This window comes from Vicugna pacos, chromosome 1 (genome assembly GCF_048564905.1).
Source record: "Vicugna pacos chromosome 1, VicPac4, whole genome shotgun sequence".
Lineage (NCBI taxonomy): Eukaryota > Metazoa > Chordata > Mammalia > Artiodactyla > Camelidae > Vicugna > Vicugna pacos.
The window spans coordinates 39,397,534-39,423,637 of NC_132987.1; the positions used below are offsets into that span (position 1 = coordinate 39,397,534).

General features: G+C 33.9%; 1 long non-coding RNA gene across 1 annotated transcript in view; it reads left to right on the top strand.

Annotated features, from left to right (window-relative positions):
• Nucleotides 1-25,750, top strand: part of LOC140696385 (uncharacterized) — a 228,415-nt gene extending 202,665 nt beyond the window's left edge. Inside the window, exon 4 of the long non-coding RNA XR_012072652.1 lies at nucleotides 25,497-25,750. This is a non-coding gene — a long non-coding RNA (uncharacterized lncRNA). The remainder of the gene's footprint in view (nucleotides 1-25,496) is intronic.
• The last annotated feature ends 354 nt before the right edge of the window (nucleotides 25,751-26,104 follow it).

Here is a 26,104-nt window from a genome sequence, read left to right on the forward strand (position 1 = left end):
GCCTGGTAATTTTGATTGAATACCAGACATTGTGCTTTTACCCTACTTTTGTTTTGTGATACAGTTATATTACTTGGAAAGAGTTTAATCCTTTTGAGTCTTACCTTTAAACTCTATTAGATCCATAGAGCAGTCGTTAGGGATATTCTCCATTATTGAAGCAAAACTCTTTCCTGTACTCTATCCAATGCTCTGTGAGTTACAAGGTTTTGCAGTCCTAGGTAAGCATTGGGCAAGATATCTTTTAATACTTTCAAATGATTTATTTTCCAGCATTCAGTAGTTTTCTTACACTTATTCCCCTGTTACTACCCAAAGGGGATACTCTGGAGATTTCTGAAGTGCAGCTGTCTTCTTTCTAGTATTCTGTTCTTCAAATTCTAGCTATCCTGGTCTCTGCAGACTCTCATTTCCACTTCCTTAACGCAAGGAGTCTTCCAGGCTTTATCTAGTTTTCTCTTCACTGTGCCACAGCCCATAACTTCTCTGAAAGTAGTAAGCTGGGGAAATCAGAGGTTTCATCACATGTGTTTCCTGTCTCTAAGGAATCATTATCTTTTTCTAGCCTGATTTACAGTGTTTTACAAACCATGTATTATATTTTGCCTTCCATTTTATTTATTTATTTGTTTGTTTGCTTATTTTTTAGGAAGGGGTTGCTTCAGATGAGGGTTTGAATCCAGTTTCTTCCTTGGGGTGAGAAATGGGGTATTGAGAAGAGTGAACTACCTAATATTAAGAAAAATGGAAGGATAGTGATTGTTTTTCAGCATTAAGAATCAACTTCACTATGGCCATGAATGTGCTTGAATATTTTTATCCAACCAAATTTAGTTGTTGAACAAACATAGTTATAAAATAGGCAAGAAAGACTCTGTAAAACTGTAATTTTGATGAGAATAAGCAGAAACAAGAGACATGTTTGGGGTCAAGGATATATCAAGCGAATGATTAGATATTAGCCACAAAATGTAATATGGCTGATGAGAAAAGTTAGAAAATCAGATATTTGACAGATAATAAAAAGGTGATAGGATAAAATAATTATATTCCCTGCTGTGGCCAAAGAGCATCAAAGTGGAGGCATTAGGGGAGTGGTCTGGGAAGATAGAGGCAGAATGAGAAAAAATGAATGTTTAATTTTGTAGGGTGGAGGACAAAATGACTGGACACTTAAGATAGAAGTGTATTTGGCAAGAGTGATTGTGAACTAAAAGGTGATATTGTAAAAAAATGAGGAGGAATGCTCTAGGGGCTGGAGATAAAAGTGCAACAATGAAGGTTAATGGACATCTGATTTACAGAAATCATTCTGGGGTGTTGTTAGGGAGCTACAAATGGAAATTTCTAAAATTGGCAAGAAAAGCAATAGGGATGTTTACCCCTACCCATTTCCTCTCAACCTCCATCTCAGCCCCAGGGAGATGATAGATTGATAGATAGATAGATAGACAGATAGATATAAATGTGTGGGAGAAAAATCACTTTAGAATGCTGCAGAGAAAGCAGTGTTCTCAGGGAAAGCCAGATTTTCACAGGAGGACGAAAGTAAGAAAATTGTTTAGATTAAAAATCTAAAGGGTTTTACTGGCAATAAACAGTGAATCTCAGAGGGCACAATAGATAGGTTTCAGGAGTTGGAAAGGGCTGACATGACAAAAAGAAACAGAACAGGAAGTGCCTGAGACGCTGTATTCACTGTATTGATCTTGTGACAAACTCCTGCAGGAGAACCACATTCACAGCAGAGGGTCCATGTGGTTTTGGACTACAGCTTTCTCTCCTCAGCAAGTAAATATACTTCTTTTGAGAAATAGCTGCTGACTTGCCACTAGGCCCTGGTGGAGACTAAGTACCTGACCACAGGACACCAAGAGACAGTGTTACTTGAACAACTCAGTACAAAAGAGGTGTTAAATGATTCACCTATGCAAAAATGTGTGCCTGTCTAGAAGCATGCAGACCGAATTAGAAGAATATGAATTCCATAGGTGAATATCTCCTAAAAGCTGTTACTGGGAGGAGGCAATTTATAATATCAACAAGATTTCCTACTTTGAGGAAGTCAGGTAGCCTTTTCCCTAACCACCCTTGCACTTACTTAATGAGCACATGAAGAAAGAGGTTGTGGATGCTATGCATGGTCCATCACTCAGCCACACTGTAGCCACTTCCAAGTGTCCATCAGCAATAATGTGTATTCATGTGTATTCAAGTTGATACTATACTCAAGTAGGCATCAAGTTGATTGGAATAGATCATTTCCCTTATAGAGGATGCAGTGAAATCTCCTTACCAAAATAGTTGAGAATTTGTTTTCTCCCTTTCTTTGCCATATTTTGTTTGTCCCACCATTTTAACTTACTGATTGCTTCATGCATTGCCATAATTTAAGTACTAGAATAGGCCAGATGTAGTCTTCTATGACAAGTAAGCCCCCAAATCTTTTTGGCTTACCATTCAAGTTTATATCTTGCTTATGTCATAGTTCAAGTCAGGTTGCTTTAATATTCTTAGTAACTGTCTTTCAAACAGTATCTCAGGGATCTGTCATTCTTCCCTCTTTGTGTCACTATATACTTAAACAGGTCACCCCCAAACTTGCTGCTGATAGGAAAAGAGAACAAGCAATACTAACCAAAGAATTTTGTGGGCAGAACTGGAAGTGGTGTACATTACTTCCTGCCATATCCTACTGGCCAGAATATAAACCTATGGCCCAAACCACATTGCAAAATATATGAGGAAAGAAACTATGTGGATACTGGCCAGTTACATTTAATTTTTATTTTGGACTAAACAGTATCTTAATCTTTTTGCTATATTTTTGAAATTTCTGACCAGATAAGCTTGAAAGGATAAAGTCAGTGCTTTTTTCCTACTCTCTGATCCAGTATTGGCAAATCATGTCAGAATTTTTAAACTAGAAGAGAGGACAGTGGAAAATTAACTAGGTCAGTATTTCTTACAGTTAATTCACTCTGATGTATCAAGCAAGAAATAATTATGCTTGATTTTAAATATTTCTACAAAGCAAACTGAGGGTGTTATATAATAAAAACAATCAATCATTAAGACCTAGAAATCTTCTGGGATCTGATATCCATAAAATGGAATGTTAAAATTAAGCAATAAAAATGAATGAAGTGACTTTTGGTTTCTAGTCCAATGTGTAAGGAACTTGGAAGCCATCACTTAGATCTTCACAACAAAAAAAAAGCTAAAAATACTGAAAATCATCAGTTCTCTGAGATTCATCAGAGAACTGAGGTCACAGGGCAAGCTGCTGTCCCAGAAGTTAGAGAGACAAATATAAAGGATCACAACTTACCAGACCAGAAGCTCAGAAACAGAAATGTCTCTGTGAACTTGTACTGGGGTTGGGAAACTAAAAATGTAATTGAATTACTGAAGGCTCACTGTAGATAGGTTTGAGAGTTAAAAACTCCAGGTGTGTCCAGTCCTAAGAAAGCCCACACATAATGTGACTTTTACCTGCAGGTGCCCTTACCAGGTTCTTATAACAAAACAGAAGAAAACCCCTTCATGTTACTGGCAGGAAGAGGCAGGAAGCAGCCATTTTGAAATATGACCAGAGCATTCTGTTCCTCTTACAAGTCCTGCCTTCAAGAGAATTTATTTCACTAGAGCCTAACTGATTGGGGTTTTGCTAGAGCCTAATTAGCCAGGGGAAGGGAAATACATAATCCCAGCCCCTTCTAGACTTCAACATGGTGGAAGAGAATACCTATGTCCAGCCTTTCTGACCTTCCACCTGGAGGAAGGGAAATGTCCGACCCCAGCCTGGATGATCTTCCTTTCTGATCTGAGGGAAAAACAAACAAATGAACTGAGAAGCACTTGTGAAGGTTACAGCCCATGAACATAGGCTAAAGAACCTAATTATAGGATTGTAGAATACTTCCCCTCCAACCACACCTTACCATTTCAATAAAGACACAACTACGAAAAGAATCAGTGAGTCTGAAGAAATGTCAATAGAAACTTAAAGAATGAAAAAGACAAGGCAGAATATCCAAGAACCATGAAATAATTGTAAAACGTACAACATACGTGTAATGTGAATATCAGAAGGAGGAAAAAGAGAAAAGGGAGCACAGAAAATTTTGAAGCAATAATGATAGACGATTTCCCAAAATGACTGATAAACACCAACACACAGATCCAGGGAGCTCGGAGAACACCAAGCAGGTAAAATAACAAAACAGACACACCTAGACATATCATGTTCAAACTGCAGAAAATCAAAGACAAAGAAATGATCTTGAAAATAAAAGGGAGAAACAAAACTTTAGCAATTGAGGAGCACAAATAAGAATTACACTGAATTTCTCTTCAGAAACCATACAAGCAAAAAGAGAAATGAAAAAATTTAAGTACTGGGGGAAAAAAATTACCAACCCAGAATTCTGTATTCAGGAAAATTTTCTTCAAAAGTGAATAAGAAATAAAGACTCTCAGACAAACGAAAATTGAGGAAACTTCTTGACAGCAGCCCTGCCTCACAAGAAATGATCATAGAAATTCTTCAGAAGGATGAAAAATAAAGAAACTTGGATCTACATAATAAAAGGAAAAGTGTTAGAGGAGGAATAAATGAAAGTAAAGCAAAATTTTTTAATTTTTCTCATTCTTAATTGATCCAGCAGATAACTGTTTAAAATAATAACAACAATAATGCACTCAGGGCCAACAGCTCATGGATAAGGGGAATGAATGGCACCAATTTCAGATGTAGAGGGAGGAATTCAGAATACGCTGATAACAAGGTATTTGCACTCCCTGTGAAGCAGTAGAGTATTATTTGAAAGAGGACTTGGATTTGTTGAAACATATATTGAAAACTAAAAGACAGTTACTAAAAATGTCAGCAATTATAGCTGATATGCTAAGAGGGGAGAAAAAAGGAATTATATAAAACTCAATTAAATCCAAAAAAATCTGGAAAACAATGGAAGACAGAAAGAAAGAAAGAAAAACAAGAAACAAGTAAATAAAGACAGAGAGCAAGCAAGACAGACAGAACATAAGAAAGAAAAAAGAAAAAAAGAGGAAGAAAGGAAGAGGCCTTCTTGCATGTACAGGTAGCATTGTTGTTCCCTCATATACCAACAAAATTCAATTATTTTCATAATAATATGGCAATTTTGCTTTATATATCCTCATACCTAAAGCTTAATTGTAAATGAACAATTTTGAATGATTACATTTAGACATTTGAAGACAAGTAAAACTTGTATTAAACTTCATTACCAAAAATTATATATTTCACCTACACGAATCCAGAGAGGTACATTTAAAAATATTTCCCTCAAATGTATTAGTGCAATAGTGCATCAATATAAGAAACGCTAAATTGCCAATGTTTTCTCATATTGTGCAATGTATGTGTGGTGGGCAGGATAATGGTCCCTTCAAAATGTTCACCTCCTAATTCCTGGAAATGATGAATGTCACCTTACATAGGAAAGAGACTGCACTGCAGAAGGATTAAGTTAAGGATTTTTCGATAGGAAGAGATTATCCTGGAATATTCCTTCTTCCACTGGGCCCAGTATTATAAGCATCTCTATAAGTAAGAGGTGACAGCAGGGGAGTCAGAGTAAGAGGAGAAGTGATGATGGAAGCAGAAGTCAGAGTGAAGCAACTGCTCTCATTCAACATGGAGAAGGGGACACAAGCCAAGGAATGCAGGTGAGATACCGAAGCTGGAAAGGGCAAGGAAAATTCCTCAAGAACCACCAGAAGGGAGGCAGCCTTGTCAACACCTTCATTTTAGCCCAGTGAGACCCAGGTTGAACTTCTGAACTCCAGAACTGCAAAATAATTAACTTACATTATTTAAAGCTGCAAAGTTTGTGGTATTTTTATTATAGCAGCAATAGGATACTAATATGCAGATATAGATAGGTATAACCATGAGACAAATCCATTCTACTATTAGATACTAAAGAAGAGGTTACCTCACTTTATAAACTGTTGCATCTTATATTAAGAACTACTTACATCTTTATATTTCCACACTTCAGTTTGGGTTACAGGAAGCCACATAAAAATATATACTTACCTTCAATTCTGATTTCTACTATAGTAATTTTCCCAGCATTGTCCCATTATGACTTGGCTCTAATGTAATTCACTGTATCTCCAACTTAATAAATATACCATACTCTATTGTAGAAATAGGTAATTAAGAATATTTTAAAAAGAGAGTTTAAAAAATGAATAATAATATGTGATTCATTTAATATATTTGGGTGAGAGTGTAACGAAATAAAATTCGTCAGAGTTTGAGTGTAGGTGATAATTTCCTAAATGTTAAAGTTCACAGTTAAACTTTAAAGTTAATACTTGGTGTGCTAAATTGCAGCTTTATTTCTTTATAACAGAATTCAGCTTAGCTCACAATTCCCTATTTGCATTGAAAGCAGAAAGAAAAAAAAAACCTAAAAGTTGGTAAATAAAGGTCACTTTCAGTCAAGTCAAGACTTAAGCTCAGACAAATTCATGGTTGTACCTTGCTCCTCATTTTCTTTCTTCTCTGGGTGTATCTGGGAAGGGAAGGGAGCTATTAATCATCTTGTCATCAGGGGAGTGGTTTCTGAGCTTGAAGTAAATATGGCTAGTCTGAAATATGGAACTCATCTCCACCGGTATCTGCTGTAATTTACCAGGTAGTATGACTTGTAGTCTATTCTCAGTGTCCAGGAGCTGAAGGGGAACTCAGAGTCTGCCCACCTAATCACTTGGCTCCATCTTTTTTTAATCTAGTTTCTTGCATGGGATATTTATCCTACAGCCTTTGCAGTCACCTCTTAATCCCAGGCCATAGTTTCCCCCAGATAAACATGTTGCTTCGTGTTCCCCAGTTCTCAGCTTTTTTATCTGATGCTCACAGGGGAGGTTTGGGGATAAGGATGAACTTTTAAGGCTTTTCCACCCCCTCAAAAAAGTGGTGGTTGAAGGCCCTACTGGAGTTTTAAATATGTATGCAAAAAAATAAGAGGCGTTTCAGTGCTTTTCTGTCCACCCAGGATGGGATGCAGCTCTCTGGCAAGCTAGAAATACGCTGTTTCATCCTTCTCTTGCATCTTGCCTTGAACTAGTTTCTTTTTTTCCCCTCTTTTTTGTCTTTTTAAAAATATCTATGATCTATATTAGCCAGATTCTAGATCTTGATGCTTAAAGAGAGCCTTTTGGAATTAAAAATAACAAAACAAACAAAAAAATTTCTCTCTTGATTAAATGCTTTTAAGTAAAAGTGCTTCCATTAAGTACTTAGCAAAGGTGAATTTAAAACCCAAATTGATCCTGCTTTCTGAAGCAAAGACTGAAATTGAATCAATTGGCAGAAAACTATGGGTCAGTTAGGAAAACTGAAAATCATGGGAATTAAAATATAGCAGTTAATATTTCAAGACTGTGTCTCAATACAGACAGAAAAAGAGAAGTCAAGGGATGTACTTCCTTGAGGACGAACACAAGTAATTTGTTTTGACACGTGCTCACTATAATATTGGAGAACTCATGGTTTTGTTTCCCCGTGCCCCTGTGCATTAAGACAAAGGCTCTTTATTCTAGAGACAGTATTTTTAAATCTAGGCTTGTCCACTTGCTATCTATGTGACCCCGTGCAAGATAATTATCCTTTCTAAGCCTTCATTCGTTTACATTAGTAATGGGATAATATTGGTATTTGTAGGATTATTATGAGTAAGTATGAAACAAAATAATCTGTATAAATATTCCAGTAAGATTATTTGCACACCTGGTAGCTTTGCTATTATTAGTATTATTATTAGTGCATTTGAAATCAAAAGAGCAGTGTACAGTCCTCAAAATGTGCATAGCTGTCATTACCTGAACTCTTCTGTGAAAGACTATTGGATAAGCTTTCTATTTATTTTGCAGACGTTTCCTATCATTCTACTAAGTGTGGGTTCTCCAGTGACCTTAATGCAGGAGAAGAAAGTTATGCACATTTGAACAAAAATAATCAGAATGCAGTAAGTACAGAAGTAGAAAAGAACATTACTTCTGCCTTTTATGAATTTTATGTTCAAAAGCACCATGATATCAATATTTATCAACCTTCCTATTTTGGTTGAGATGAGGATATTGTTTAGCTATAAGTAAAACAATTTTCTTTTCCATTTAAATGGATTATTTCTTTCTAAATTTTTTAAATTGTTCGACCAAACAACCATAAAATTTAAAGCTGTAATAAAGTTGGAAAGATTTTAAAAAGAGAAAGGACTTTATTGAAAAATTTAATGAATTAAATAAACCAAAGAAGGTGATGTAAGTTTTCGAAAGTTGTGGAGTGACATAACTCAGGATAAACAAATATTTCAAAATTCACCTTTTTAATGTTTAATATTATGTGATATATAGTTCTGTTCCATTTATTTCTTTCTTACTGAAATGGAAAAAAAGCAATACAGTGGATTACATAAGGAAGAACATTGTTGGATAGAAAATTTCAAGAAGAGAAATTTTCCATTTTCATAGTATTTGAGAGTTAGTGCAGAGCAGATTTTTAAAATGGAATTGGAGGAAGTAAATGATTAGAGGAGATATATACTATCAACTCTATTCTTTAAGATTTGTAGTCTTGTTTTTTAATAGAAGACACAGCATTTGAGTTTTATCACTGTGTGTTTTATTTATTTATTTTACTTCCTTTAAACAGGATTCTGAGATCTCAGGCAAACTCTGCAGAACAGTCAAAGACATTAAAGCTCTCTTTTGGGGTGATACATTTCAGTCCCACTGATAGAAATAAAATTTTCTTTCTATCCAGTAGAATTTCATGAACTTAACCTACACACAGCAGTGATACTTTGGACAAGGAATAAGTATAGTGGTACTGGTCCCGGTCAGTTTTATTTTTGTGAATTTTTATTTTTATTTTTGTGAATAAACAGAATCCTCACTTTGCTCACAGCCTTCATGTCATTTGGTCAAACTTCTACCAGGCTTAAGTTGCACTTAATTAGTTAGGCTCTTCAATTTCTTTTTTAAAAATCCTTCTAATAACATTACTGTCTATATGTACAAGTGTGAAAGAAACGAGTGTGCATTGTATAGTTTTTTCCATACTGAGTACACTAACAATTAGTAAATAATTGAAGAATAAGTGGTCATTTTAAAATTTGTGCTTTAAAGCTCCTAGCAGTAAATCTCACAATATTGTGAAGACTCTTCTGTAACTGGCTCCTCTTGGAAATTTTCTTTTTGTTTTTTGTATTTTGACAGAAAGAAAACCCATGGAGCTCATCATTATGTAGTTCTTCAGTTCCAAGATCACTATCCCATCTGTCTTCTCTCCACTTTCAGAAAGAAAGAAAGAGAGAGAAGGAAGGAAGGCAGGAAGGCAGGCAGGAAGGAAGGAAGGGAATGAGGGAGGGAAAGGAAGGGGAGAGAAAAGAAAAGAGAAAAGAGGGAGGAAAAGAAGGAAGAAGGCAGGCAGGGAGGCAGGCACTTCTAAGAGATTTGCTTCCTCGCTATGCGCCCATGTTTGGAACATGGATGACGGGGAGTACTGGAGAAATTTAGGGAAGAAGCAATTTCTTTTTATAACATCTGTGTTAGACACAGAGCTTGCTGTCCAAATTCCCCTTCCAGGGAGGACTGCTCTCCTCTGGCTGTGGAGAGTGCAGGCAGCCCAGAGTCTGCAGCTGTCCACTCCTTCCGGATCTTCCCCAGCTATGGATTACTGACTAGCCTGAGGTCAGTCCACATATGGTGACTGAATGAGACAGGAAGATTATAAGGGCACATCCATTTTGGCCCAGTCTAAGAAGCCTTGATAAGACCTAATTTTCCCCGAGCTTCTTGAACAGGTTGCCCAAGGTTTGTCCTGACTGCATCCCAATGCCTGATCCTATATCTCCCCCTTTCCTTTTGCACATGTTTATCTTTAACAAATATCTTGCAGGCCACACTTCATCCCGGTGTGTATTTCCAGATAATCCAAACTGCAAAATCATCATTTGGTGCCAATAGGAGCAAATGTAGTATTTGGAAAAAAAGCATTGGAATTGGAGACAGATCTGTTTCTCCATATGTCTAAAACACCTTTTTTAAGTGACTGAAATTCCATAAAAATCTCTGCTTCTTCACAGGTTTAGATGATGATCAAATTAGATGAATATAAACTGTAAGATGTGGTACAGTCTTGACTAATAACAAATACTATAATTTAAACAGTGCGAGGAGTGGAGTACTATTTAATTTCCAAAATTTCAAGGCCCTGTTTTGCTTTAGTCCCTATATTAGGCTGTTCAAAAATCTTCTTTGGTTTATGAGTGGGGGTGTATGCACAGAATTTATCAATTTACAAGTAATTTAGGAACTGAGAAACTAAAAATCATAGCTCTGGAAAAATTCAGAATTTTTGTAAGATGATAGAATAATAAAACAGGTAGAAAGCTGAATCAGCATTAGCCCTGTGGAGAAGACTTTACGTTGTTAACACTCATCCTTTGATATGGTGCTAAGGAAGATAATAACAGATTAGCTGAAGTCGTAAATGCAGGATTTCTTTAAAGTGAATCAGGTATTACAAGGTAGTCTTTGAAATATGAGATCCATTGACCCTGAAAGCTATGAGAACAGGCCCTTTGGTATTGAGAGGGGAAGAGATTTCCAGGTTTCCAACTGTTAGATAAAACACGGCCGTCCTATAGTAATTGCCGTAGTTGAGCCTTTTCCATGTTTTATGATTGTCTCAGCTCATAAAAATAAAACCTGTGTCTACTCTTACTTTATAAATATGGTAAAATGGATTTAAATTAAAATAGTAAATGATTAAAAATAAATTTTTTTCTAAAAATAGGAAAAATGTTAAGAAATAACCATATAATAAAAACAAAAATCTGAGAAAAATATACTTTCCACTTATGATGACACAATTACACAAGTGAAAAGCTTATGTAATTTTAATACTTTTTTCCAGAAATACTAAATATGCCAACGTTATATCACAGTTCAGATTTATTCACTCATTCATTTATTTATTTAATCCCTGCCATATGTCAGGTGTCATTAGACAAACCAGACAAAAATCTATACGAATGTAGTGCTGACATTTTTGCAGATGAGATGATAAAATTAATGATAAAAATTAATAATAATAATTAAAATTTATAACAAGGAAAACAGTTTTGTAACTATGTATGTTGACAGATGTTAACTAGACTTATTGGGGTTATCATTTAACAATATATACAAATATATAATCATTGTGCTGTACACCTGAAACTAACATGTCAATTATACCTCAATATAATTGTAATAATAATTAAATTATGTAATTTGTTAAAAGTCACTAGTGTTATGGGAAAAAGTTGAAAAGAGTAAGCAATGATGGATATCAAAAGCAATGATGGATATCAACGTGGCAGTCAGGTATTTATCGGTGTTCACTACGTTACAAATCACCCCAAAATGTAGCGATTTAAAACAACCTTAACTTTTTCTTTCCAAGCTTCCATTTGTTTCCCAGGCAGTTTCTTTGTTAGTTTTGCCTGAGCTCATTTTTACAGTTGTATTCAGAGAGCAGGGTTTCTGAGCTGGAAGATCCAATATAGTCTTTCACAACACTGTCAGTGGGAGCTGATGTCCACGGGGAGGATTCGGTTCTCCTCCATGTGGCTCCTCATCCTTCCAAATGCAAGACTGGCTTTCTTAATGGGGAAGTCTAAGAGCAGTAGTTCAAAAGAATAAGAAAAGAAGCTAAAGGTTTTTTATGGCTTAGCCATGGAAATGACTTCACATTGCTTTCCCAATATTCTATTAGTGTAAGTAAGTAGGACCAGTCCACATTTAAGGAGGTGGGGGGAGGGGAGGTGGCAAGCAAGCTCCATCTCCTGATGAGAAAAATAGGAAAGTCATGTTGTACAGAGGCATGCATAGTTGGCTATATTTGTTACCATATCTTTTAATTTATCCTGGCCTGGTATCCCCTATGTCCACAATTATTTCCATTTCTCTTACATGCAAAATAAAACTGTCATCTCCAAACCCCCAGAAATCTTACCTAATTATGGGTTTAATTACAGCTTGTATGCAGCTGTGATACAAGATGCCACCAGAAACAGGACCCAGAGAGAAGTCTTGTTAGGCGTGGCAGAAGGGGAAAAACAGGAGTGAGATACTTACTTCTGGGATGTTATTATGAAACAAAAAGACAATTCTATCATATTGAAGTCAATGAATGTTAGTTGTGTTGTTGGCATTGCTGCTGTGTTGTTAAAGCCTTGTAGATTACTTCACTTTTTAATAAAAATGGTATGAGTCCTTACTGCCTCAGATTTTTGAAACAGTCCATGATCTTCTGAGACACCTAAACTTTTATGAAAAGAGGATAATTATAAAATGTTGACAACTAATAATTAGAATTTTTGTCTATCTGCATCATTTAAGAAAAAAATCATCTTATATTTTAAAATCATATTTATTGAGATACAACTTAAATATATAAAATGCCTTCATATCATGCATATGTTTCAGTGGTTTCAACCAGCCTGTGCACACTTGTAGCCACCAACACATTCAAGATACAGATGGAAATATATTTCCATCACCCAGAAAGTTTCCCTTGCACATCATTCTTTCACACCCAGAGCCTAGAAAACAATTGACCTGTTTCTGCTAATTCAGATGAAGTTTATCTTAAAAAGAATTTCATGCACTCTAACAACTGTCTTAGAATGGAATGGAATGATTTAATCTTGTTGTGTAACTTTTTCACTGAGATTTTGAGATGCATATTGTTTGGTGTATTTAGTAGTTTATTACTTTTATTACAGTTGATCCTTGAACAATGCAGGGGTTCGGGGCACCACCTCCACAAGAAGTTGAAAATCTACCAGAACTTTAGAGTTGGCCCTCCCAATCTGTCATCCTGCATTAAAGATTCAACCAATTTCAGATCATGTAGTACTGTAGTGTGTTTTCTGAAAAAAAAATCTGCTTATAAGGGGACCTGCAAATTTCAAATTTTGTTATTCAAAAGTCAACTGTATTTTATTTCATTTCATGACTGTATCAAAATTTGTTTAATCATTCACCTATTGGTAGACTTTTGGATTGTTTCCAGCTTTAATCTATTTTAAGTAAAGCTCATATAAACAACTACACTCGTGTCTTCACGTAGACATGTTTTCATGTACTTTGGATAAATACCTCAAAATGGAACTTTAGGCATTCCAATTACTAATATAAAATTCATTTCTTATGTAGACACATTTCAGGTGGCAAAAATTAGGATGCTAACATTATGGGATACATAAAGTAAAAAAAAATACTGCAGAGTTAGGTAATTACTCATTGTCAGCTGGTATGAGTTCTGCTGACCTCAAAAATATGTAACAATATAGGAGACAAAAAAGTCAAATCTAGTTAAATCTTGGTAAAGAGATGAATTTTTTATGAAGACAAGATAAGTGCTGTCATTTCTCAAAAGAAATGTGATTATATTCTTATTTCAAGAAATCTTGTAATGGTTCCTGTAGGTATAGCAAAGAAATTTCTCAATTAATATTCTGGCAGTGATAATAGAAAGATCAAAGTTCTGAATACACGCACAGAATATGTGGACCCTGTGGATAAATCTTTGACCCAAGCACCGTGAGTGACGATATGTTTTACTTACTCTTTTGAACATGTTTATATCTATTTTTAATGCACATACAAATAAGTGTTCATGTTTTTAAATGCCCTGCATCTGCTGAGACTGAGTCTATAACATTTTGTTTTATATTTTTTTAATAAATACCATAGAATTCAATCACACTAATCTGGTTTTTTACAAGCGACCTCACATTTATCCAAGCCACACATGCTTTCATTGTCTTTAGCCTTTCCTACTTAGACATGCAAAATGAGTGAGAGAGTAATTTGAAAAAAAATTAACTGACACATATTATTTATCTGTTGTCTCCGTGGCCAGATACCAGTAAAATAGTAGTTGTTATCCCACAGTGAGGAACATGAAGCTTAATATAACCTGAAAACAACTTTCATTTCTTTAAAAAACAAAAACAAAACCCTTTATCAAAAATATACAAGAACAATAAAATTCAACAATTAAAAAAAACAATTATAAAATGAGCCAAAGATACTTTAACAGATACTTTACCAAAGACAATAAACAGATGGTGAATAAATATATGAAAAGATGCTCCATATGTAATTAGAGAAATGCAAGTTAAAACAACAATGAGGTATCATGATACACCTATTAGAATGGCCAAAATCCAGAACACTGACAACACCAACTGATGTCAAGGATGTGGAACAACAGGTATTCATTGCTGATGGGAATGTGAATTTGGTCCAGCCATGTCCGAAGATAGTTTGGCAATTTCTTACAAAACTAAACATACATTTAACATACAATACAACAATTACACTACATGTTATTTACCCAGAGGAGTTCAGAAATGTATGTCCACATGAAAACCTGCACAGAGATATTTAAAGCAGCTTTATTCATAATTGCCAAAACTTGGAAGCAATCAAGATGTTTTTCAGCAGATGAATAGATAGAAAGTCATTGCTATATTCAAACAATGCAATATTTTTCAGGGCTAAAAATAAATAAGCCATTGAATCATGGAAAGGCGTAGAAGAAAATTAAATGCATATTGCTTACTGAAAGAAGACAATCTGAAAAGACTACTACATACTGTACAGTTTCAGGTACATGAAAAAGGCAAAACTATACAATAGAAAGATTGGTGGTTGCCAGGAATTAGATTGGAGGGTAAGATGAGTAGGTTCAGCACAGAGGATTTTGAGAGCAGTAGAACTACTCTGTATAAAACTCTAATGGTGGATATATGCCATTATAAGTTTGTCAAAACCCATAGAATGTACACCACCAAGATTAAACCCTGAGGTAAACTATGGACCTTGGATGATAAAGATGTGCAATGTAGGTTAAAAAATTGTAACAAATATATCACTCTGGAGGGGATGTTGATAATGAGGGAGGCTATGCATGTGTGGAAGAGGAGAGTATGTGGGAACTATCTATATCTTTCTTTCAATTTTGTTGAGAACCTAAAACTTCTCTAAAAGCTAAAGTATATTTTTAAAAAAGACTTCAAATGAAAATTTTTATTTTAAAAAATAGTCACTTTATAAGCTGTGTTACAACAAGAAAATATGATGTAAACAATTTTGCTCACAGTGCTGTATAATTGATTTTGGTAGAGCAAGACCCATGTTAAACATCCATTTACTTAATCTATTACACCTCCTGAAAGGAACCTACCGTTGGAACAATTACAAAATGCAGTTTCAGCAAATTCTCTGAATTTAGGCAATAAGCAATTCACATACAGTAAAAACTTACTTGAAATAGTTGTTATAAAGAATCATTGGTCAAATTGCCTTATTAGTTATTTTCTTGAATCCTGTCAATTCAGAGTCTGAATGTAAAAAAAGATTTTATGGGGAAATGCTAATTTTGTTAAAACAATCTTAAAGTGTATGATGTAACTTTGTCACAGTCAGTCCAAAAAAAAAAACAACAAAAGAAATAAATTAGAAAGTGGCAAACTCTTAAGTTATATATGTGTATATACATATACATGTACACACACATATACATACAATGGAATACTATTCAGCTATAAAAAGAATGACATTTTCTCACTTGCAACAAAAATGGATGGATGGAGAGTACTACACTTAGGGAAATAAGTCATAGAAAGACAAACACTGTATGCTAGCACTTATATGTGAAATCTAAAAATTAAAACAAAATAGCGAATGTAACAAAAAGAAATGGACTCACAGATAGAAAGAACAAACTATTATCAGTTGGGAGAAAGAAGGGAGGAGATGCAAGATGGGGATAGGGATTAAGAGGTATAAACTACTGTATATAAAATAAATAAGCAACAAGGATACCTTGTACAGCACAGTGAATATAGCCAATATTTTATAATAAATGTAAATGGTGTATAATCTTTAAAAACAGTGAATCACTATGTTGTATACCTGAAACTTATATAATATTATAAATCAATTCTACCTCAATAAAAAGGCAAGTAATCGAATTTAAAAAAGAAGGTAGAAAGAAAATAAATGAAAATAAAAAACAATAAAATCAGAACAAAATATAGCAATATTGACATAATTATCAAGGAAGTAAGATTGAATTGAGTATTATACATATTGAATTCTTGCTCATTCTTGAAGGCAGTGGACATGCATTATCAAATGTAAGAATAAAGATAAAAGCACTTGAGTTCTTTTAGACTATTAATCAATTATTAAATCACACACACAGAAAACACAACAATGTACAGCTTCATTATTTTCATAGTACTAACACAATATCAGAATCCATTTCAACTCCAACCCACTCCTTCATCTGTTCCCTCCCTTATGGAATCTAGTGCACATTCATCTGAATCTCCATAGGCCAAAATTGCAGAGAGTGCAAAGTGAAAGCAAGTCAACATTACTGGAATTTGTCACAAGGAATTAAAAAAAAAATCATAGATTTAGGTAGAGCATGATGAAGATGCATCATCTGTAGCTGTAAAAAAAATCAAATTGTGAGAGCGGAGCAGGAAGGCAGGACACAGAAATTTGAAAACATGAGTAAAAAATTGTATTAATGATTGAACTTACAAAACTTGGAATTTAAATAGTAGAGTTCTGTTGTTTTTCCCTGACACATATATATCATGTTATAAAAGTCAGAGAAAAGTATAATCTTTTGAACAGTTTTGTTTTCTGGAAAGTTTTGTAGAGGAAACAAACCGTAAATGAGGAAGGCAATGCCGACTGTGTTGATTGTCACTAATAAGGGATAAACGGAGAAGATGTCAGGGTCAAGGTGATCACCTCTGACTTAGGAACCAAACAAGTAGTAGTGAGAAGTTTTTGCCAAGAGACCTAGAATGAAAGCTCGTATTTCATATAGGTGATAATATGAGGGAGGGACACAATCATTAAAGAGAAAATAATACTAAAAGGCAAAAAATACATCAGTAAAGACTCTCATATAATGCGGCTTCTTGAAGGAAACAAAAAGGCAATTTTCTGAAAGGTAGCAGAGGTGAATTTTATATATATATATATATGTGTGTGTGTGTGTGTGTGTGTGTGTGTGTGTGTGTGTATCTTTTAAGGAATTTATGACCCTGATGTTAGTATAACTAATGATGCTGAAGAACTTTTGGTTTCAAAAGATTAAGTTTTAGAGTGAAAATGGCATTGATTGAAAGAGTCTTACTAATTGGAGTTTTTATATAAGTGAAATTTTAAACCTCTGACTACAATTTTTTTTTAAATTGGGGTCAAAGTTAATTTAGTGGTTAATTTGACAAAATACTTGTATGATTTAGTATTCAAAAGTTGTACAAGGCAGGAAATAAATATATGCTGGTTGCTATTAATTTAATTAAACCCACTTAATGATAAATATCAGGTATGCTGCAGAGGGGCGTCTTAACTCCATTGGAGATAACAGCAGGTTGTCTCAGCTGGAAAATTATGTGATTAAGAGTTAAGGAGCTTTTCAATTACTCATTAGCCTTCTTCAATAAGCTGATAATTCATATCATATTATGACATTATAATAATCACTTATTTTTCCATAAATATGCTATTTCTACGTTTAAATAACATTAAAAGTGTTTTGTTTTTTAATTCATGGTTGAGGCTTGTTAGACTGCTGTGGTGTAAATATATTAAAGGTCACTTTGTTTTTAACTCTTGAGCACACTTTCTTCTATTTTATGGCTAAGAAAAATGAAAATGGCAGGACTATCTCAGCTAGTAAATATACTGCTCTTTCTGGTGATACTCCAAAGGCAATGGTCAACTACATTGAAGATTTGCGTTTATTTTGATAAGGCCACCTAATAAAATAAGAGTTTCATCATACTTTAGTTTGAGGATTTACATCAAACATTTTATTTCTTCTCGTGTTTGATTTGTTTCACATTATTTTAAATTCTGTGAATTAAGTAATAGGTGCACATAGTTAAAAAACAATCAAACAGCACAAAATACTGTATAGTAAAAAGATATTCTTCATCTCAATTCTGCTTCCTAGGTTCATGATCCCTACTTAAAATGTTTCTGTTTTGTTGGTTGGATGATAAGATGTAGCAATTCAAACATGCTCTTCTCTACCCAACCTGTATTAATTTTCAGTACATTAGGAAATTTTTCTTTATCAGTACTTGCAGATCTGCCTCATTTTTCAAAGGCTAAATAGCATTGCATTGTATGGGTGTACCATAATGTATGCAACTAGTTTCCTGAAAAACAATTTTTTTAAACTCTGTATTAAAGGCATATTGTACTTCAACATTTTTAGTGTAAATTTCATGGAATATGCCTGATCTTACTGAGAATATCCCCCAGGTGCTTTTTGTAAGATATACATTTCAAACTACTTTCATTTTCTATCAAGTAAATCATCTAATCCTTCTGTCAACAATTACACATTCTCCATCACCTCCTTGAGTAATGCAGTTAAAAGCACAAAACTATTAACAGGGTCGAGAGAGATTACCTCTAGTCTGGTGACTCCTCAAAAATGCATTTTGTGGCATTTAGGGAACTGCTGAGTTATGCAAAATAAATACATATTCCACTGTCTTTCCTGGCTGGTGTTTCTCCACTAAATCAAAACAAGAAAATAATTAAGTGATTATTTTTTCAGTCTCTTAAGACTATAATACAACCAGTACCATTCTAGATGCATAGGAAAGAAGTTAATTCATTAGGGTAATGCTTTACATGAAGACTTGATTCTTACCAAGAACCTTGATAGAGAAACAGCACTATTCACAAGTCGCTACGTTGCACTTTATAAATATTGTAGGGGTGATAATAAATGTTGATCTATCCTTTTCCTATGGTTATCTTCTTAATGTAATCAATTGCCATACAAATAATACAGAAAAGGAACCTGAGAAGGAGAGATAAAGCAAATCACCTAAATTTACCTAGCATTATCACTAATCTCTCAACCCCACTAGATTGATATTTTTAACCTATATTTTACTAATGAAAAAAACTGACAATCAGAGGTATCTTATTCTCCAAGGCCACAATAAATTCCAAAACAAAGGTTCGCATTCAGATGTCTTTCTCTGATATTCAGGAAGAGCTTTAAATTCTCTCTCTAATAAAGATGTAAGAGAAACAACGGTGTGACACAGCTAAACTCAGAGTAGGAAAGATTTCTATAGCCAAGGTTCACATTCAGTTTTCTTCTATGAGATTAAAAGTTTGAATTTTAATTTATCACACAGAAATAATAAATCATGAATTGCATCTCTTTGCTGGAATGCAACTGTTGTCAATTTCAACATATCAAAACATGTCATAAGTAAACATAAAATGGTGCAATTTGATAGAGTTAATAAAAAAATCCACTTCTCTTCAGTGAAAATTTTGTTGCTTATCCACTTTCATTAGTGTGTTCATTCTCTAGAGTGTACATTACTTCCATGATATGTTTTTCTTTCCTTCGTTTTCTCTGGTCTTTAAACATCCTGTTATCATATCATCTAACGAAATATATTTTAATTCAAAGGGTGGTCATTCACATTTACGAAGCAGAGTTTAATATTGGAAAACTAGTTTTCCCTATAATTCTAATAGTGAAATCCAGAAATATAAAATGTGCCCAAGTTCTCTATATCATGATTTCTAATTTCCCCAGTAAGATTTATTGTCTTCTATTCTCCCTTACCTTAGCTTTCTCTAAATTTTTAGTCTTGTCAGACCCTTTATGCAATTAGAGAGTTCAGGTCAAGTTAATACACAGTTTATACTCCCTTTTATCTGCAGAAATGGTCAGAGGAATTGGATCACACTGAGCCAGCTTGACTTTGAGCTAACAAATCTGCTTTACCTTCTACTTTTACATATTATAATGTATTTTGCATAGCTTAAATGTTTTTTCGTGGTATTTCGATTTTGCCTCATTAAAATAGCTATATAAGAAATTAAAAATCCAGAGATCACAGCTTGCTCCATAGCTCAGGGGTTAGAGCACTGGTCTTGTAAAAATCCAGAGATCTGCAATATATGCCTACATGGACTAAAAGGATGTGCATGTATGAATTGCCTATAATTATTGAAAGTAGGCGTATTTTGTCCTAGATAATCCAGGATTTCAAACTATTCAGTAAAAGTTTTGAATTTGAATACAAATAATTTCTCTTTTAAAATTAAATCTCTAATGAAAGAGAGCAGATGGATATTAGCATATAATTTCAATAAAAATTGATTCCAAATTCCTATGGAAATATACTCAATATAAAAATACAAAGACAAGGGGAAAATGTGCATAATTTAAAATAATAATTTGTATATATGGTATTTTTAAATTAACATTAAATACCCATAATTTACAGTATCTTCTCTCTGACAGTAATATAATAATCTTGCTCAAAAATCAGCATACTATAGAATAAGCTAATGTTGACATTGAAATCTATATAATTCCTAAATCAATCAGAATAACATTTAAATTGACAATAAGTTTATAGTCACAGTTTAATTTTTCAAACTGTCCAAAAAGATAAATATATACAAAGCCTAATTAAAGTTTGTTTATGTTTTAAAATTCAAATGATTGAATGACTGGCTTTCACTCAAACCAAAAATATATATATATAACAAAATGAGAAAGTAAAATGAACACAAAATATCCTGTAGCTGTGGATTATTAAACACACATACACACACAAACAAGCAAACAGTGAGCTCCTTAGCTCTTACTCAAAGCAGATTTCAGATGTGACATGTCCAAAAAATTAGGAGTAAGATGTGATTTGTTAGAAATTAATAGGAACAGCCAAAGACACTAAGAAAGGAAAATTCATTACCTGAAACCCTTACTAATATTTGATAAGATAGCCAATAATATTCAATGGAGAAAAGATAATCTTTCAATAATGATGAGAAAACCACATGCACTAAAGTGAAATCAGACATCTATTTTACAACACACACAAAAATTAACTCAAAATGGTTGGAAGACTTAAACATAAGACCTTAAACCATAAAATTCCTAGAAGAGAACACAGGAAGAAAACTCCTTGACATTGATCTTGACATTGATTTTTTTGAATATGTCACAACTAAGAGCACAAATGAAAGCAAAAATAAACAAATGGGCTACATCAAAGTAAAAAGCTTCCACACAGCAAGATAAACAGTCAAAAAAATGAAAAGACAACCTATGGAACGGAAGAAAAGATTTGTAAACCATTCATCTGATAAGCAGTTAATATTCAAAATATATGAAGAACTCATAAACTCAATGGCAAAAATGCAACCTGATATAAAAATGAGCAGAAAAACTGAATAGACATTTTTCCAAAGATGACATGCAGATGGCCAACAGGTACATGAAAATATGCTCAACATCACTAATCATCAGGAAAATGCAACTCAAAACCACAACGAGATATCACCTCATATCTATTAGAATGTCTATCATCAAAAAGACAAGAGTCAATAAACATTGGTGAGGATGTGGAGAAAAGGGAGCTCTTACATGCTGTTGGTGGGAATGTAAATTGGTACTCCTAATATGGACAACAATATGGAGGTTCCCTTCAAAATTAAAAATAGAACTGCCATATGATTCACCAATCCCACTTTTAGGTACAAATCCAAAGGCAGTTAAAACAGGATCTCAGAGATATCTGCACTACCATGTTGCCATATTATTTACAATCAAACCCTGCCATTTGCAATGACATGGATGGACCTTGAGGGCATTATGCTAAGTGCAGTAAGTCAGATAGAGAAAGACAAATGATATGATATGACTTATATGTGGAGTCTATAAAAGCTGAACTCATATGAATGGAGAGTAGAATGATGATTATCAGGGGTGGGAAAAATGGAGAGATGTTGATTAAAGACTAAAATCTTCCAGTTAGAAGTTGAAACATTTCTGGGGATCTAATGAACAGCATTGTGATTATAGTTAACAATATTGTGTTACATATTTGAAAGTTGCTAAGACTGTATATTATAAATGTTCTCACCACACAAAAAAATGCTGAGTATAGTAGGTGAGGGAGGTGTCAGCTAACACTAGGACAGTAATCATAGTGCAATATATGTGTAGCAAATCAACACATTATACACCTTAAATTTACAAAATGTTATGTATTAATTATATCTCAAAAATTGGGAAAAAGAAACAATAAATGTTACTAGAAATAAAAAATATTATTAAAGAATTATGATTCAAAATTAAGAATATAGAAAGGAACAATGAAATAAAAACTTCAGTACACCTTAATAAAGATTAAAAACAAATGTATTTCAGATGAACTCCATAGAAATAATTTGCAGTTTATCTTTGTCCTCAGAAACAGTTAAGAGGTCATTAGAATTATCTGTTACTTAAAGGCATTGCACTATTATCATCTGAAACTGCTTATTCAAGTTTTGTGTTCCTTAAATAAGCAGTGTATTTTTGACAACTTTATTTCTTACCTGGTAATTCTCTGCTTAGATTTCTACCCTGATAGGATCAGTTCTTGTATATTTATCCTAGAAAAATCACACATAATATCCAGGTTATCAGAATTATTTGCAAAGAACTCATGATTCTTTGAAATAACTCTTTGACAGATAATTTCTCTGTTATTTTTTCATTTATGAGTTTGTTCTTTCTCCAACCCCTTTTTCTTGAGTTAGTAGGTTGATATATTTTGAAATTCTTTTGAAGAAATGATCCTTGTATTTAACATGCCTATAATTTTCCTCTTTTTAAATTCAATTTAAATGAAGTTATCAAATAATAACAACAATAATAATAGTCAAAATTCACTAGGCACTTACCTTCAGTCAAGCACTGTCCTAACCGTTACCCTGTTGGGTAGGTGTTCTTAGTACATCAGTTTCGTGGTCAGTATGAGAAATCTTAGGAAAATTGAGAAGAATGCAGTGTTACACAGAATATGGCACAGGTAGGATGTGAATGCCTTTAACTTCTAAAAGTCTAATGCCCTTAGATTCAAAGCCACCTATTCTACACTATTTTCCCACCAAGTTCTTTAAGGCACTTTTGTCCGACTATTGAGCAAATATGCTAAAGTCAAAAAAGTACAACCATTGAGACAAATAAAAAATTCAGCAGTTAATTTGTTTTTTATTTCAGGTATCTTCATTAGTGGACCTGCTACAGACTAACTTATTCAGTAACTCAGCCATCTCTCTGCCAAAGCAAACCAGCCGACATACATAGAGTGGATTTCCCATAGCCTTTTTTTCTAAGCAGTTGTTATTTAATTCATTATCCTTCAACCACACTTGCCAGATAGAAGAATTAGTATCCTCATTACAAAGATATGGGCTTTGAAGATCATAAAGGTTGTGACTTTTTTACAACTGAGTTGAAGATTTCCAGCTGAGTCCAGTGCTTATTTTACTTCAGTGTGCTATTTCCCCAGGGCTGGTTAGAAAATGAAAAAGGATAAAGGTTAGCAATATAGAAGCTGTCAATATTTTCTTACTTTTTCAACTAAAATTTTTTATAGGTAGAGAAAGAGAAAGGAAGCTTGAATTAAAAGAAAAAGTCCCATTTATTTAAAAAAAAAAGAGTAAAAATTTTCCTTGGACTTAAAATTTCACCCTCATTTAATTATTAATCTCCCTATTAAGTATATGAAATACTAACCTAGATCTTAAAATCAGAACTGTTTTTTTAAAGCATACTTAATGAAGTGCCAACCCCAGTTCCTTTTACCTTGTTTCCATCCCTTTATCCTTTGCACCACATTCTCACCCAGCCGTATAGATAACCATTTTTACTTCTTATTTAAATTTTCTTTTTCACTTTTAACCAGGTACATATACTCTTGTTTCTCCTTTTTCTACATGAAAGGTAGTGTACAATAAATAATCTTTTGCACTTTGCTTTTGTCACCTTGCTACATATGCTCTAAAAATCATTCTGTCAGTTGATATGTTGTTTTCATTGTAATCCATTGGATGGATAATAGACTACAGTCTATTCAACCATTCCCCTTTGTATGAACGTATAGGTCATTTCCAATTTCTGTAATGACAAACAGTGCTACAATAAATACACTTGTCTAAGTGTATTCTTATTTTGTTGAGAAGATTTATCCTTAGGGTAATTTTATAGGTTAATTGGGAGTTTTATTAAATTTTTTTTGAGTATTTCAAATACTCTTCCAAATGAGTTCTACCAATGTGCATCCCACCACTAGTGTATGAGTGTCTGTTTCCTGACAGAGGCCCTGAGGGAGTATATTGCTACCCTTTTAATTTTCGTGTATTTGACATTTTACTTCTCTGATAGACGAGGAAAAGGTATCTCAGTAGTTTTAGGGTTTTGTGGTTTCCATCCCTGCTGAGATTCCCCATCTGTTAATGCATGCTGTACACTGTTTCCTTTGGAGACTTTAAACATAATTGCTCATTTTATATTCACTAAAAATTTCAACGTCTGGGTGATCTCTCAGTCTAGTTCTGTTTTTTTGTTTGTTTGTTTGTCACTTTACTGTTATTTTTCTCCTTTTTTGGTTGAAAGCTGGACATTGTGTGAAGAACAGTAGAGATTGAAGTTTAAAAAATACATTTATCTGGAGATAAGCATTCTCTTTCTCCTGATTTTGTTGAGTATTTGGTAGGGATTGAGATAACCTAGTCAAGAGCTGAGATGGTTTCAGATTTTATTCTTATTACTATCCTAAGTGCACAGCTGCCTCCCGGTTCCTTTAGCTTTATTCTCTGCCTAAGTAAGGGTTGGGATCTGCCCTCAAATTTAAACTTTCCCCTTTTAGCCAAAACCTCGGAGAGAACTTATCTCCAAATTCTTGCCCCGCCCCCAGTGGTAAATCCCTGTTAACTGTTAATGCTTGCTAATATAGTGTGAGGAGAGTAGTAAGGTGGAGAAGTATTTCCTGTTTTATTTTAGCCTTATAGATAGGTACTATATATCTCAGTCTCAAGGCTAGGGTTCTATAATGATCTTGCCCTCCTCAGTGGTGGTGAGGAATTTCTAGAGATCTGGGCTCTGTACATTTTCCAGTCCCTTCTTTTTTTTTTTATGCATATAAATATATATATATATATTTTATTGAAGTATAGTCAGTTTACAATGTTCTGTCAATTTGTAGTGTGCAGCATAATGTTTCAGTCATACATATATATATATATATATATATATATATATATATTCCTTTTCATATTCTTTTTCACTATAAGTTACTACAAGATATTGAATATAGTTCCCTGTGCAATACAGTATGAACTTGTTGTTTATCTATTTTATATATAGTAGTTAGTGTCTGCAAATCTTGAAATCTCAATTTATCCCTTCCCACCCCCTCTCCCCTCTGGTAACCATAGTTTGTTTTCTATGTCTGTGAGTCTGTTTCTGTTTTGTAAATAGATTCACTTGTCTTTTTTTTTTTCTTTCTTTTCAGATTCCACATACAAGTGATGAGGCATCACCTCACACCAGTCAGAATGGCCATCATTCAAAAGTCCACAAATGATAAATCCTATCCCTTCTTTAGGGGTAGAAAGCTTTTGCTTGTTTATTTGTTTGTAGCTTTGTAATTATTTTGTCTTGTTTTGTTTTCTGTTTCCTGCACCTAGCAGCTTAATAGAAATAATACAATCCTGGTGGGGCTTTATGCTTTTCTCATAGTTATCTACTCCCCCCACCCCTTACCCGCAACCTGCACTAGGAGGAAGACCTTTTCCAGTCTCCTGCCCTGTTCCCAATCTTTTTTAGTGCACATTTCATTTGGGAGAGATCCATGACCTAGAGCCTAAGAGTGAACAGAATCTCCTTTTGTCTGTGGTTTCCCAGGGCTCCATACAATCCCACGAACCCATCCCTAGCCTTTAGCATTTTTTTGAAAATTTTGGTTGAAACTTTACCGCTTCATGTTGGCTAAGTCTTCATCCTGGCTGTGACTCAGATAAGGCAGTGCTTTATTCCTTCTCTCCTTGGAAGTATCTGTTTTTCTCCAGATTTTAGGCTAATTGGTTACCCTGCAACCTTAGTTTTCATACAGGTTCAAGG